This window comes from Strix uralensis, chromosome 4, assembly GCF_047716275.1.
Source record: "Strix uralensis isolate ZFMK-TIS-50842 chromosome 4, bStrUra1, whole genome shotgun sequence".
NCBI lineage: Eukaryota > Metazoa > Chordata > Aves > Strigiformes > Strigidae > Strix > Strix uralensis.
The window spans coordinates 104,321,711-104,334,045 of record NC_133975.1 but is presented as its reverse complement, the minus strand read 5'-3'; positions in this window follow the sequence as shown (position 1 = coordinate 104,334,045).

Genomic DNA, 12,335 nt, shown 5'->3' with positions numbered 1-12,335 from the left:
CTGACCCTCTCTGGTCCCTGGCTGTCAGTGCCTGGAGGCAGGATGCCAAAGGTCTGACACCAGGCTTGCCCAAAACTGATTCAAACTGGCTTCATTCACCCACCAGGAGAAGTTCCTGAGTATTAGGCTACACAGCATGTCTTTGTGGTGAGGGAGTGTGACCTTTCTGCTTAATCCATTGAAGCTGTTCCATTTCCAAGGGGATAAATACATTTTCATGGGTTCAAGAGGAAATTTATCTGAACTGGAACATTGTGGCTCAGCTGCCTTCAAGAAAGATGTGGAAAAAAATATTCTCCTATCAATCCACTGGAAAAAGTATGATCAGAGACCTAGAAAACATGACCTCTGAGGACAAGCTAAAAGACCTGGGATTGTTTCTTCCAGAGATAAGGAGAGTGGAGAGAGGAGTGAAGGAGGAAGTAAAAGCACAGTAAGAGTCTTAAAATGCAGGAAAGGTTACTGCAAAGAATAAGGAAGTAGTTTGTTCTCTATACCTTTGATGGATAACACAAATAATGGGATACAAATTGCAGCAAAGAAGTTGCCAGTTAGCTATGAGGAAGAGTTCTTATGGCTGGAACACTGACCCACTGGAATGCCTGAAGAAGTTATGGAGATGCTATTGCCAGAGACGTGGTCAGAGAAATGTCTGCCAGGAGCGATGTAGGTAGAAGTGATTTTTTTTGTTAGAGCAGTGAGTAGGGACTGACCAGACTAGATGACATGTCCTATGTCATGGCAGTGTAAATGTGATTTTGGAGCCTAAGCTGTTGAGGTACTCCATGGAAGGTAAGAGGTTTAGTGTTGTTCTAGTCCAGTGAATGGTTATGGGACCACTAAAACTCACTGGTGCAGGACTAGGCCAGGGCTGCCCTTCCTGAAGAGGAATATTCAGCCAGACACTGCCGTAAGTGGATGGCCTCCCCCGCCTTCTTCTTTCTGGCCCAATACACTTGAGGGTACCCATGCTGCTCGTACTATGCAGCAGGCTGGACATGGTGAGCACGTACCCCAGGAGGCTGCTGCGGCCTGGCACTGCTCTGTGCTGAGCAACACCCCCTGTTTTCCACAGCAACAGGGTATCCATAGCTCCTTTTGTACCCACTCCCTGTCAGATAGTTCATGCAGGTTACACATATCCTATTATTTGATGCTCAAACCTTTTGATCTAGTGCCTAAGGCTGTGGATTCTCCTCATCTTTTTCGTGTTTCAAATTCAGGAATTGCAGTTCTGAGCCTGATGCCCTTTTGGCTCTAACCTCAAGGTAGAGTCAAGAACAGATTTAGAGCAGGGACCACATCCTGCTTTCCCTCCTATCCAGAGCAGCTGTGCAGTTGGTTGAGTTCTTTGTTTTTTAAGAAGTGTTGAGTTACAGGTCATCTTCAATCATCCATTATAAATGGAAATAATACGGGGGGAGGGGGGGGGGGCGGAGAGAATGATGAAGTAATATATAGTGGGGTATCAGAAGTTAGCCTTTGGGAGCATATGGGGTTTTGAAGACAGGAACCTCTGCTCCCTCCCCTAGTTCATGTCCTGAGTAAAACGTGAGTGCGTCTGTACGAAAGTCAGCATTTGCTACCTCCGTTGAACATTTTCTCCCCTTTGCAAAGCTGTGCAATTTCTGAGTATATTGTAAGTAAATTCTCAGCTGAGTCATTAATTCTTTCAAGACATTTGAAAGAACTTAACTAATGTGATCGTAAATTCAAGCAATTGGAATATCAGTACTTGAGCCTAGATGTGTTTGTTATTAATATTAAATACCATGGGTAGTTCTTGCAAACTTTTCTTTCTCTTTTAAAACTGGCAGTCCATCAAAATTTTATATAAGGTTGGGACCTATAGTATTCTTGTTGCTATAAATATGTTAATACCATAAGCCAAACATTTCCCCCCTTATTGTTAGTGTATTTCCTTTGCTTAGTCTCTGCAAATGTGCCCAGGGAGCACATGAAAATTGTTGGAGAGAGCTTTCTTTCATTCCCCTTGTCAGCAAATCACAGCCAGAAGATGTAGACAAGGCCATTTTGGAGGAGGTGGGGGCTTCCCCAGCCTCTGCAGATGGCATGTCCTCTCCAAGATGGCTCAGCACTTTGGAGGGGATGGACTCCGCTGCCATCCCCTCCGGATAGAGCACCTGTGCCAGCACTCTGACCAGCATCACCCTGGGCAGCAGGCACAACGGGCAAGTGAATATCTAGGAGACTTCTCCCCTGCAGTCTTAAGACTCGGACAATGTCCATTTGCTGTGTCAGGTGCTCTCCACTGCTGATCTCAAGGACTATTAAATTTGTGCTCTTAAATTTGTGCTCTGTCTCCTGAGAGGTGAGGAACAGGTAAATACAGGTGCTTTTTGCATTGTCCCTGTTCTGCCTGAGGCTATGGTGGGCTGGGCTGGAGAGCATGCCTGCACGCTATTGCAGCATAAGAACCTCACCTACTACTGCTTTGCTACCCAGAATTTGCCCATGGCAGTGAACAAAGACCCAGGAGCATCCCCATTCTCAGTACCACCCCGAGCTGCTGCATAACTTTGGGCTGCTTTTCCCAGTGATATCCTGCCTGCCCTGTGATAGCCTTGGAGTGACATGTTACTGTAGGGACATGGGGCAGAACAGGACACCACAAACTGCAGGTATGGGCCCAACGCCGGTGAGTTTGCACATCCTGCAATTCTGGACATTATTGACATTAATGATGTTACTTGTCAGGTTTAGTGGGGGGCTCAGAGTTGAGCCGGTGGGAACACTGAGTGATCTTTGCTTGAAGAAGGAGGCTTGCAGATCAAACTTCAACTGCAAGGAAGAGCCATCGCATGGCTGTTGTTTGGGCACCATGCAAGACTATGGCTTGAATGCCATTCAGATGTGTACCTGCAGTTTTAAAACACACTTGCAATGGAGAACCTTGTGCAGTTGTAGCCATTTACCCTGTCTTTCCAGAGCACCTGATGCTCTGCAAGCAGCTGGTCAACGCTTTCTTTCATGGTTCTGGTTGCACATTGGAAGAAATTGATTTCTGCCAGTATTTAAGATGAGATTGCTGTGCAAGGCTGCTCAGTGAGGTCTCTGTGGCATGTGAAAGTTTCCTGTTAGAAATGTCTCAGGATGTAAAGCAACATGCTCTTGTAAACTATTTAGTATGACTCCTGGACAGAAAGTAGTAGCAAAGCCATTTAAAACTTTTATTTTTATTCTCTGCAGTAATTAATTGCACATATCAGGGCCTACACTTGTCCTTTCAAGTATCAGAAGAAAGATTACGAGAAAGGTTCAATAAATCAAACATGGAAGTGTTGCCACCAAGTGGTACAAGCTGTGTTAGGCAATGGCTCATAATTTATAGATCACAGTGATGTATCTGAGACGTCCTGATGTATTTATAAAAAGATTTATTTTTTGCTTTGTTTAGCTATGTTTTTATTTTTGTGATGCATTTTACTTGCTGTGGTGTTAAATGAATATACTAGCACCCATCTCCATGCAGTCGCGGGGTGTATTACATGCCTCTTTCAGCTTCTTCTGGAGTGGAGAGGCAAATATGAAGGGTCTTCTGGGTGTATGGGACTGTTCAGGCTGTCTTTGACACAGTCCCCTGTCTTGTTGGGATGTGGCATATCCCTCCCTCTGCAACTTCTTCAACGTATGAGTGGAGAGTGGCCTCGCAGGGGAACATGCCCCCCAGGCCCTAAGGACTGGCCAAGGAACGTCTCAGCCCACCCCTGTTATTTCCAGTGCAGCCCCTTCTGAGTGACTTTGACACTTTTGAAATCATCTGCAAATTTATATGGTTTTTTAATGGCACTTATGTGTGTGCTATTGTGTTTTGTTTTTCAGACAAAGTACTAAGTACGCTGTACTTTAGCCACATGCTTTTCTTTACTGTGCAGGAGCTGAATAACGCCCTTTGCTTCCCTGTTGTTTAGAAAGCCTAGATTAAAAAAAAAAAAAGAAGATAATTTTTGTGGAGACAAGACTGAGGTGCTTGTTTATTATTTTTGTTGTGAGGCACACAACATTATTCTTGAGAGGTGCTTCTCCCATGGGAACAGGGCTTCCCAGAGCTGCTTGGGGCACGAGGCAGCAGCAAGCGAAGTGAGGGATATAGACACTTGTGTGCATGCACTTACACGCGCGCGCACACACACACACACACACACACACACGTCCCACCTCTGGGCATGCACATTTAAATCCCAGCACCTGCTGGGGGTGCGGAGGGTCTGCAGGACTCACACCCTGCTGCCTCCCATGCACCAGCAGAACCACCGACTGAACAGGCCTTTTCCTTGGATGGGAGGAAAGGTGCTCGCGGCGCAGGAGCCTGGAGAGCTGAAAGTCACAGTGGGCCCTCATACAGCAGTGTCAGCGCAGTGCTGGGTTGGCCACACGAATAAGTTGAACACCTGGAACAGGAGCCCAACAGGAAAGATTTAGGTCAAAAAGAGGCTTTTTCAAAGCTGACATCCTTTCTCAGCAGACACCGTTTCTTAGCTTTCTTTCAACAACTTCTTCCTTTCTCTCTGTCTTTGGATAATTGCCTTTTGTTTCTTACAGTGACAGCCTGAAGTACACTTTTTTTTCCTTTTTTCTTTTTTTAGCATTGCCAGTGTTGCCACCATTATCTTCAAACCAAGCAAATGATGGCAAAAGGCAGAAGCAGTCACCCAGCTCCTTTTACCCCAGGTTTAGTCTCTGTTAACTACAAATCACTGTAGAGGAGTTAAATTAATGCAGCTGATCTCCTGAAAGGAACCACTAGAAGGGAATTGGCAAATATATGTGTTAGTGAAACCTGACAGGAGAAAAGGTCTCCAAAAATCTTGCTGCATAACTTCCAAAGCTCTTACAAGGGTGAGTGTGAATACATTTCAATTTTATTTTTTCACATTATAAAGAAAATAAACGTAAAGGAGGATGTTAACCTGAATAACACCTAGCCTTGTTACCCAGAGGGAAAAGATTATAATTAGGATATCTGATCTATTTAAAATATGTCTTATCAGGAGCAGGGGAACTTACCTGAAATGGCTTATGTTTTACTCTGTTACTTATTACTGTCTGCTTACTTACAGAGTTACTTACTACCATCTACTTACTTAACAGAGTAAGTTTAACACGACCATTCGTGAATTCTTTTCCAATATGTTGACTGATCTTTAGACATCACATTTGCATATGATTCTTCCACTTATTTTTACTACTACTCCTTTAAAAAATAATTAACACAGATAAATCAAGCAGACAATTTGATATAATAAATTCATTAACAGATGAAGTAATTATTTTGGAAATTAAGTTTTCTTTATTTTCCGGTGAGGTTTTGCAGGTGGAAGAGGCCAAATCTTTATCACACAGTTGTTTGTACATGGTTATATCTGTTGCATATCTGTATATCCATCGCACCTACATTTGTAAGCAGAATATATACTTTTTTCCTCTCTATTAAATTATTTTTCTTAATGAAGAGATAGAAACATAAATAGAAAATGTTATAAAATAATGTTAAAATGAAACACAAAGGAGTCACTGGACAACTTTCTATGTCTGCAACTAAAACACTGTCCATCAACAAAGAACAGTTTTAAGCAAGGTATTTGACAACTATTTAGAGACATCTTACTTTTATTGAAACTTTTCAAGGGCCAGGATGCTTTCTAGTTGTTTCTACTTTTGCTTATGGGCTTAACTGTGCCTGCACCGAAGGTGTTAAATCTCTGGTGAATACTGTACTGTATCTTGTTCTCTGACAAAAATGGAAACAAAACAAAGCAAAGAAACCCCCCAAAATCCAAGGCTGTTTGGTTGAGCAGAGTGTGTACATTTTGATGAGCAAAATGGTAGACCAAATATTATAGGGCTATAGTGGGGTGAGAATAAATTTGGAGGCAATTGATCCAAACTAAAATGGCTGTGAGCAATAGGCAACCCACTATCAACAAAGAGCTGTCCTGGTTATTTCCGAGGTGGCAGGTGACATATGTGGCACGCAGTGTGCCATGTGCCAGGATTGTTATCTTTGGAGATGCATCCTGGTCCTGCTGGACGCTGGAAGCAGCCACACGCAATCGATCGGGGACGAGGGGGTGGAGGATTTGGTTTGCCACTGCTGACTTACTTACATGGTGATTGAATTAGGTAAATAATCTTCCAGGCTAACCTCTCCAGGTGTCTGGAAATCAACACCTCCAGAGAACAACCTACGTCTTGCCTGGCTTGAATCACCCCCGGCGGTGCCACCATCGAGGCTGTTCATGCACACCATGAGAGTGCCCACCTAGATTGGACAGACCAGCCCTGCGTTAACGCACAGCCCCAAGCCCTGTGGTTTTCTTGTCTTACAGAACCGCAAGTAAGGATCTAATCTTGGTGATGACGTCTGAGGAGCAACAAAGAGAAACAGTTTCTGGCCCTGAATGTTTCACTTTATTTATTTGTTTGTTTTGCAGCCATTTTTGAAGGAAGGGGAAAAATTATGATGGGCACTAAAGCTGCAATACCTAAACTCCCCTCTTTTTTGGTATGTTAGAAAAGGCTTAAGCATTTAAATAATTGAGCTATATGACTAATCTACTGTCAGCCCTGAGCTTTAAATTAGTTAAAAATATATTAAAAGATTATAAAATAATTGTTATATTAGAATTACAGGGCGTGAACATCAGCACAAAGAGACCTTTCCACACGCTACTCATGCACACTCCATGAACATGTGTGCCCTGGAGAACCCCCTTTCTGCACACCTGATTTGTACCGTGGCACCTTGCCCTGGTACATCCCCAGTATAACACACAGCGGGAAAGGACACAGACACACAGAGCCGCTGTTAGTTTTCAAAGATATCTCAAGCATTTGTATTTGGAGGAAGAAATGGCCAACATTCATACATTCCTGAGCTTTCTGGTTTTTTTCCTCCCTTGTATTAATTGCTTTAGGAAATGTCCCACCTTGAAGTCCCCTACCCAGAAATCTCTTTTTCTTACTTTCTCCACTATCTCTCCATGTGGTGATCTAAGAAACATCTTTGGGGTTTGCTACTAATTAGCTGTGGCAGTGGCCTGGTTAAAGGTGTCACAGGGCTGTCACAGGGCTGCTTCTCCAGTGCTACCGGCACAAGCCGACCTTGCAGTTTTTCAGATGCAGTGTTTCCTTGGTCCGTGTGGAAAAAGCTGGGAAAACAAAACAGCACCTGCAAAGAACATATACAGAATCATAGAATGGTTTGGATTGGAATGGACCTTAAAGATGATCTAGCTCCAAACTCCCTGCCATGGGCAGGGACACCTTCCACTAGACCAGGTTGCTCAAAGCCCCGTCCAGCCTGGCCTTGAACACTTGCATGTGCCACTACAGCCTTTCAGTACAGAGATGCAAAAACCTTTCTAAACCACATGTAATGCTCCACTAGAGACCAAGGCCTTTTGACTTGCAGTTTGTCATTGCTGCCATTGCTATCTTTCACCCTCCCTGTATGCCTCCCTGTATGCTTCCCTGCTTGCCCACACCCATGCAGTGCAGAGCTGGCGGGTGCCCAGAAAGGCTGGGACTCTCGTTTAAGCATGTTTCCACTGCTCATCTATCACAGGAAGAAGAGACTTTGTAATGGACTTCAGGTGTATCCACTGCAGCAGGGTCAGGCTTTGAAACACTTGCGCTGTGGGGACTCACTGGAGGAGCGCTATTGATTTTAGTGGGATTGCTCCTAGGAATAACTGCTCTGTGAGGAATAGAAGCATTTTGTCTTCCTCCAGGACAATATGGGTCAAATCTTTTTCTGAACAGAAAGGAAAGTTTGGGTGCAGACCCACTTTGGTGCAAATGGGGAGCCGGGGGGGGAGGTGCCAGGGCATGACTGGCTGGCATATTTTCCTCCTTGCCCCATCCCCAAGGAGTCCCACAGCTGCACAAAATCTCACTGGATTTAATGGGGCACTGTAGCTGAGGCAGTGGGAGGATGGTGGTTGTGTAATGGAGGCGTTTCTTCTCCCCACTTTCCACCCGGTCTCTGAGGCAGTGGGGTCTGAGTGTCCAGTGCCTTGTATGGTTCACATGTATAACCTTTCCTTTTGTCTCTGGAAGCCATTGATGGGTTGTAACCAGGACATGGCACTCACCTGTACACAGGGACACAAAACATGTGCCAGCCCAATAGGGATGCAATAGAAGACCAGGTCTATGTAGCACATGGGGAGACAAGGGCTACTGTATGGAGATAAATTAGATGTAGATAAAATGATTAAATGTAGATTACATGTAGGGAAATTAGTATGTAAATAAATTAGAAGAAATGTTTCCTCTGTTTAAAACACAAATGTGATGCAAAGATGCCAGACTGGGCAGTGGAATGGGGCCCATTTATGTTTTCTACGTATAGGACTCCCTGTGTTTTTCCTCAGAGATAATTTTGACATTACGAAGATTATAAATAGAGCATCTAGAGCAGAAAAGTACAGGAAGGAAGAGGAAACCTCTAATAAATTATGTATCTTAAAATCATCCAAGTAGAGGGAGGAAAAATGTACCTCCAAGAACAGGAAAGTTTAAAAGAAGCTTGTACTGACTATTATAAATTCACACAAGTAAAAAGGTTTTTCCTTCTCTCAGTGTGGGAAGACACAAAGGTTTTGGTACTTTATGCTTAAGTGGGGAAAAGGTTGAGACTACTTTTGCCATATTGTGATTAAAAAATCATGTTAAAATTGTACTAAATGGGACACCTGTTTTCTTGCAGCCACAGATTTCAGAGCAATTGCTTCTTATTGAGCTTTTCCAAAGGTTTGTCTACTGAGAACCTGGCACTAAACTAAACAAAAAATATTATTTAACTTATAACAAAATGCAGCAGTCTCATCCCAAATGCCTACTGCTGAGAGTCGCCCACAAATCAGGGACACCAGGTCTGATTTTGTGTGGGGGAATCCAGGGAATGTTTTAGATGCCATCATGATTTGGCTTGTGGTGAGTTGTTGTGGCAATCCAGATTCCTCATGCATGATGCCAGAGATGGCAAGTGTGCCTCAGGCGAGCAAAGTTTTTGGATTGTTACTTGCTGGGAACTAGGGGGTGTCTTGCAGAGAGCTCCCCACCTGTCCACCCTGCCCAAATAGTCCTCTCCAGGCAGCTGTTGTTGGAAACGGGCCCTATTTATACCTGATGGCTTTGCACAGGTGTTGTGAGAGAAACCTGCTTGCCCAGCAGTTTTGCTGGTGGGCTGTGGAGAAAGGGACCTAAATCCGAATGAAAGGTGCGATAGCATGAAGATGAAATTGTGTTTTCCAGCCTCCAGCCCAGTGCTTCAAAACTCTTCTGCTTCCCTTTCTAGTAAACATGAAGAAAAAAAGACATGCAATATAAATTTGCATGCACACAGAGCGAAGGATCATGCAGTTTTTACAGTCAAATTTGAAGATGAATTAGTCTTTAAGATACTGTCTGTTTAAGGATTATGTTGTTAATAACCTAAATTTGACACACATTTTTTTCCCCCTTCAGTCACTACCTGAAAGCCTCTCTGAAAATTATCTCTTATGAAGCTGTGTCATTAATGGCTTCCTGCGAGGTTTCTTTTGGAAGCGGCAGAAAGGTAAATAAAAATGAATTAATACAGCATTTTGGGTTTGTAGGCAAAATATGCAAATACCTTACTGACAAAGCCTTAGTAGAATTAAACGCTTTCAGATCCTATCCTCAGAGGCTCTGCTCATGCAATCAGAAGCCTTTAGACAACCTTTAACTTAGTTTAGGTGTAATACACACACATACATACGCTCTCACTCTCTCTCCCCCCCCCCCCCCCAATGTCCTCTTCGCTTGGACCAATTCCCTCTGGTGCAGTTTTCAGCTTCACAGTTCATGAATTTTATTTTCAATCAATAAATGAAACTGTTATCAGGTTTTGTATTCTCATCATACGTCGTCATTTCTCATAAACCATTTCACTGTATGGGTCAGCTTCACTGAGCATGTGCCACTCACCTTTATGTCTCAGCAGAGGGCTGCCAGGTATACAGATGGGATGTGTATGAAGATCTAGTCAGATTTCAGTTCTAATTATGAATAAGCCCATGTAACTGTTCATTATTATCATTATTGTTGTTACTATTATTATTATTAAAAAACTGTGTTGAGATAATGGTCAGCATTTTGGTACTCTTTGAGCCTGGTCTGTGACATCTTATAGTATGGAGCAGAGTGTTGCCTTGCAGTTCCCCAGACCCACCCATATCATCAAAGAAAACATTATCTCTGCCATATAACATCACAGCATTATCAGCCATTTTAGACAATTAAAGGAAATCTTCTTGCATGCCCCTTACAATGTTGTCAGTTTTCCACTGTAGTAAATTATACAGGGAATCATTTCAAGAGCCAGTGACCCACCATGATGAACCCCTCCTAATTGCTCACGCAGCTTTCTTTAGGTAGTATTAGTTTGGGCATGGTGTGAAAAGGCAGGCCATATTCGTGGTGATCAGGTCCTTGGACAGTTACTGATTTGTGCCTTGAATTTTATCTGTCAGCCCAGACAGAGTATTAAATGCTGGTGTCATATGCAGTTATTCAAGGTCAAGTGACAAATAATATTCCAAAATGAAGCCTCCAAATTACCTACTTTGCTAACCTCTGACAGTGTGTACGCAAATGAAAAAACGAGTCTATCAATGACCAAATAGGGTAGAAGCAAGCACAGGGTCAAGAAAGTTGGAAGTAAAGGTTCCCAGTTAAACACATTTTCATAAGCTCAGGAAAATCCAGCAGGACTTTGAACCTACCCTGATAACACCTCAACTATTTAATCTTCACTACTATCATTACTACAGGATAGTAGATATGATACTAGTACTGCAGTAAAACACCACTACTACTGATGCTAATACAACTACCACTGCTAATAGTAGCAGTATCATTACTAAGTAGTAATTAACTTCTAATTAACTTCTAGTTAATTAGAAGTGACTGTTTTCTTAGATCTATTTACTTACCACTCTCTAACATTTTTTTCTTCTTTTGGACCTGGCCAAAATAGCAGGGGAGAAGATATTTTGAGCCAAAGCAAGAATCTCTTGAAGGAGGCATTTGGGATTTCCCACTTTTAAGGAGGACGTGTGGACTCCGGGGAGATATCTTTCCACCTGCAGCAGTGGCTCAGTTACAGAGAGCCTCTATGAGGAAGGAAGGTTTGTGTTCATGATCTAAGTAAGGGTCTAGGATATTGTAGTGACTTAACTTAGTTTGTAAAAAGCCTCCTGTCTGTATCAGAAGATGAGTTTAAGTAACAGGAATAAATGCATGGCTAAGTGACAATGTGTCTCATTGCAGCACCACGAAGCCAAAGTGGGGCATGTTTGAGGCAATGCACACCTCGGCACCATGCCATTAAAGAAATGGAAGAGTTTCTGACCTTTGTATTCTTGTTCTTGAGTCTGGTATTGAGCCACCTGTGAAGTTAATATTTGTGAGGTTTGGGAAAATTGTTGTCATGGTGTGATTTCCAGTCATGAATTTTAACATTCTAAGCAACTCGATTTTAATTTAGATGGGCCCCAAGTGTCTTTAGAAATTCTGTGTTGTGCCCACACCCACCCAAGTCAGCATATCCCTGACACTGCCAGTCAGGAATGACATGTAAGAGCGACAGCATGCAGAGTGTGACTGCTGACAGTGAGGCAGGCCTGCGGTGGAGTCCCATGTCCCGTGCTGCCCTGCTGTGACTCTGCCAGATAGTGCTTGAGCCATCCAGCTGGTGTGAAACCCTGCTCATCACGGGGAACCAGTTCAGTTTCGAGGTATGGAGATGTTCGAGCTGCGAACCCAAGAAGCAGAGAAGGCAGATGTCCTGCAGACACTTAATGCTGAAGTTAAAGGGTATCTCCTATCTCAAACGTCAGTTCCTACCCTCTCCTCCCACAGATGCTTTCGTGGAAGTGCACTGCTGATTCCTGTAAGTACAACTCACCTGCTGCAGGAGAACATGGAGCCAACATAATAATGAAAAGATATTTTCAGTCCTTCACAAAACTTCACTATTTGCTTGCAAAAATATGCTGGAAATCATAGGGAGAAACTTATAATAATAACAAATAATTTTGCTGCTGTTTTTGTTTCACATTTTTTGTTCACTTTTTATTGTTCCTAATTTGTCTAATCCTCAGCTCTACAAATTGCACACTTATAGAAGAGATTTCTTACTAGTGTCAGCAAGGTCACTGTTTCAACAGGGTCTTACAATCAGAAGGGACGGTTACCATTGTCTGCTCTGTCACCCATGATCAGATTTGTTCAGAAAACCATAGAATCATAGAATGGTTTGGGTTGGAAGGGACCTTTAAGAT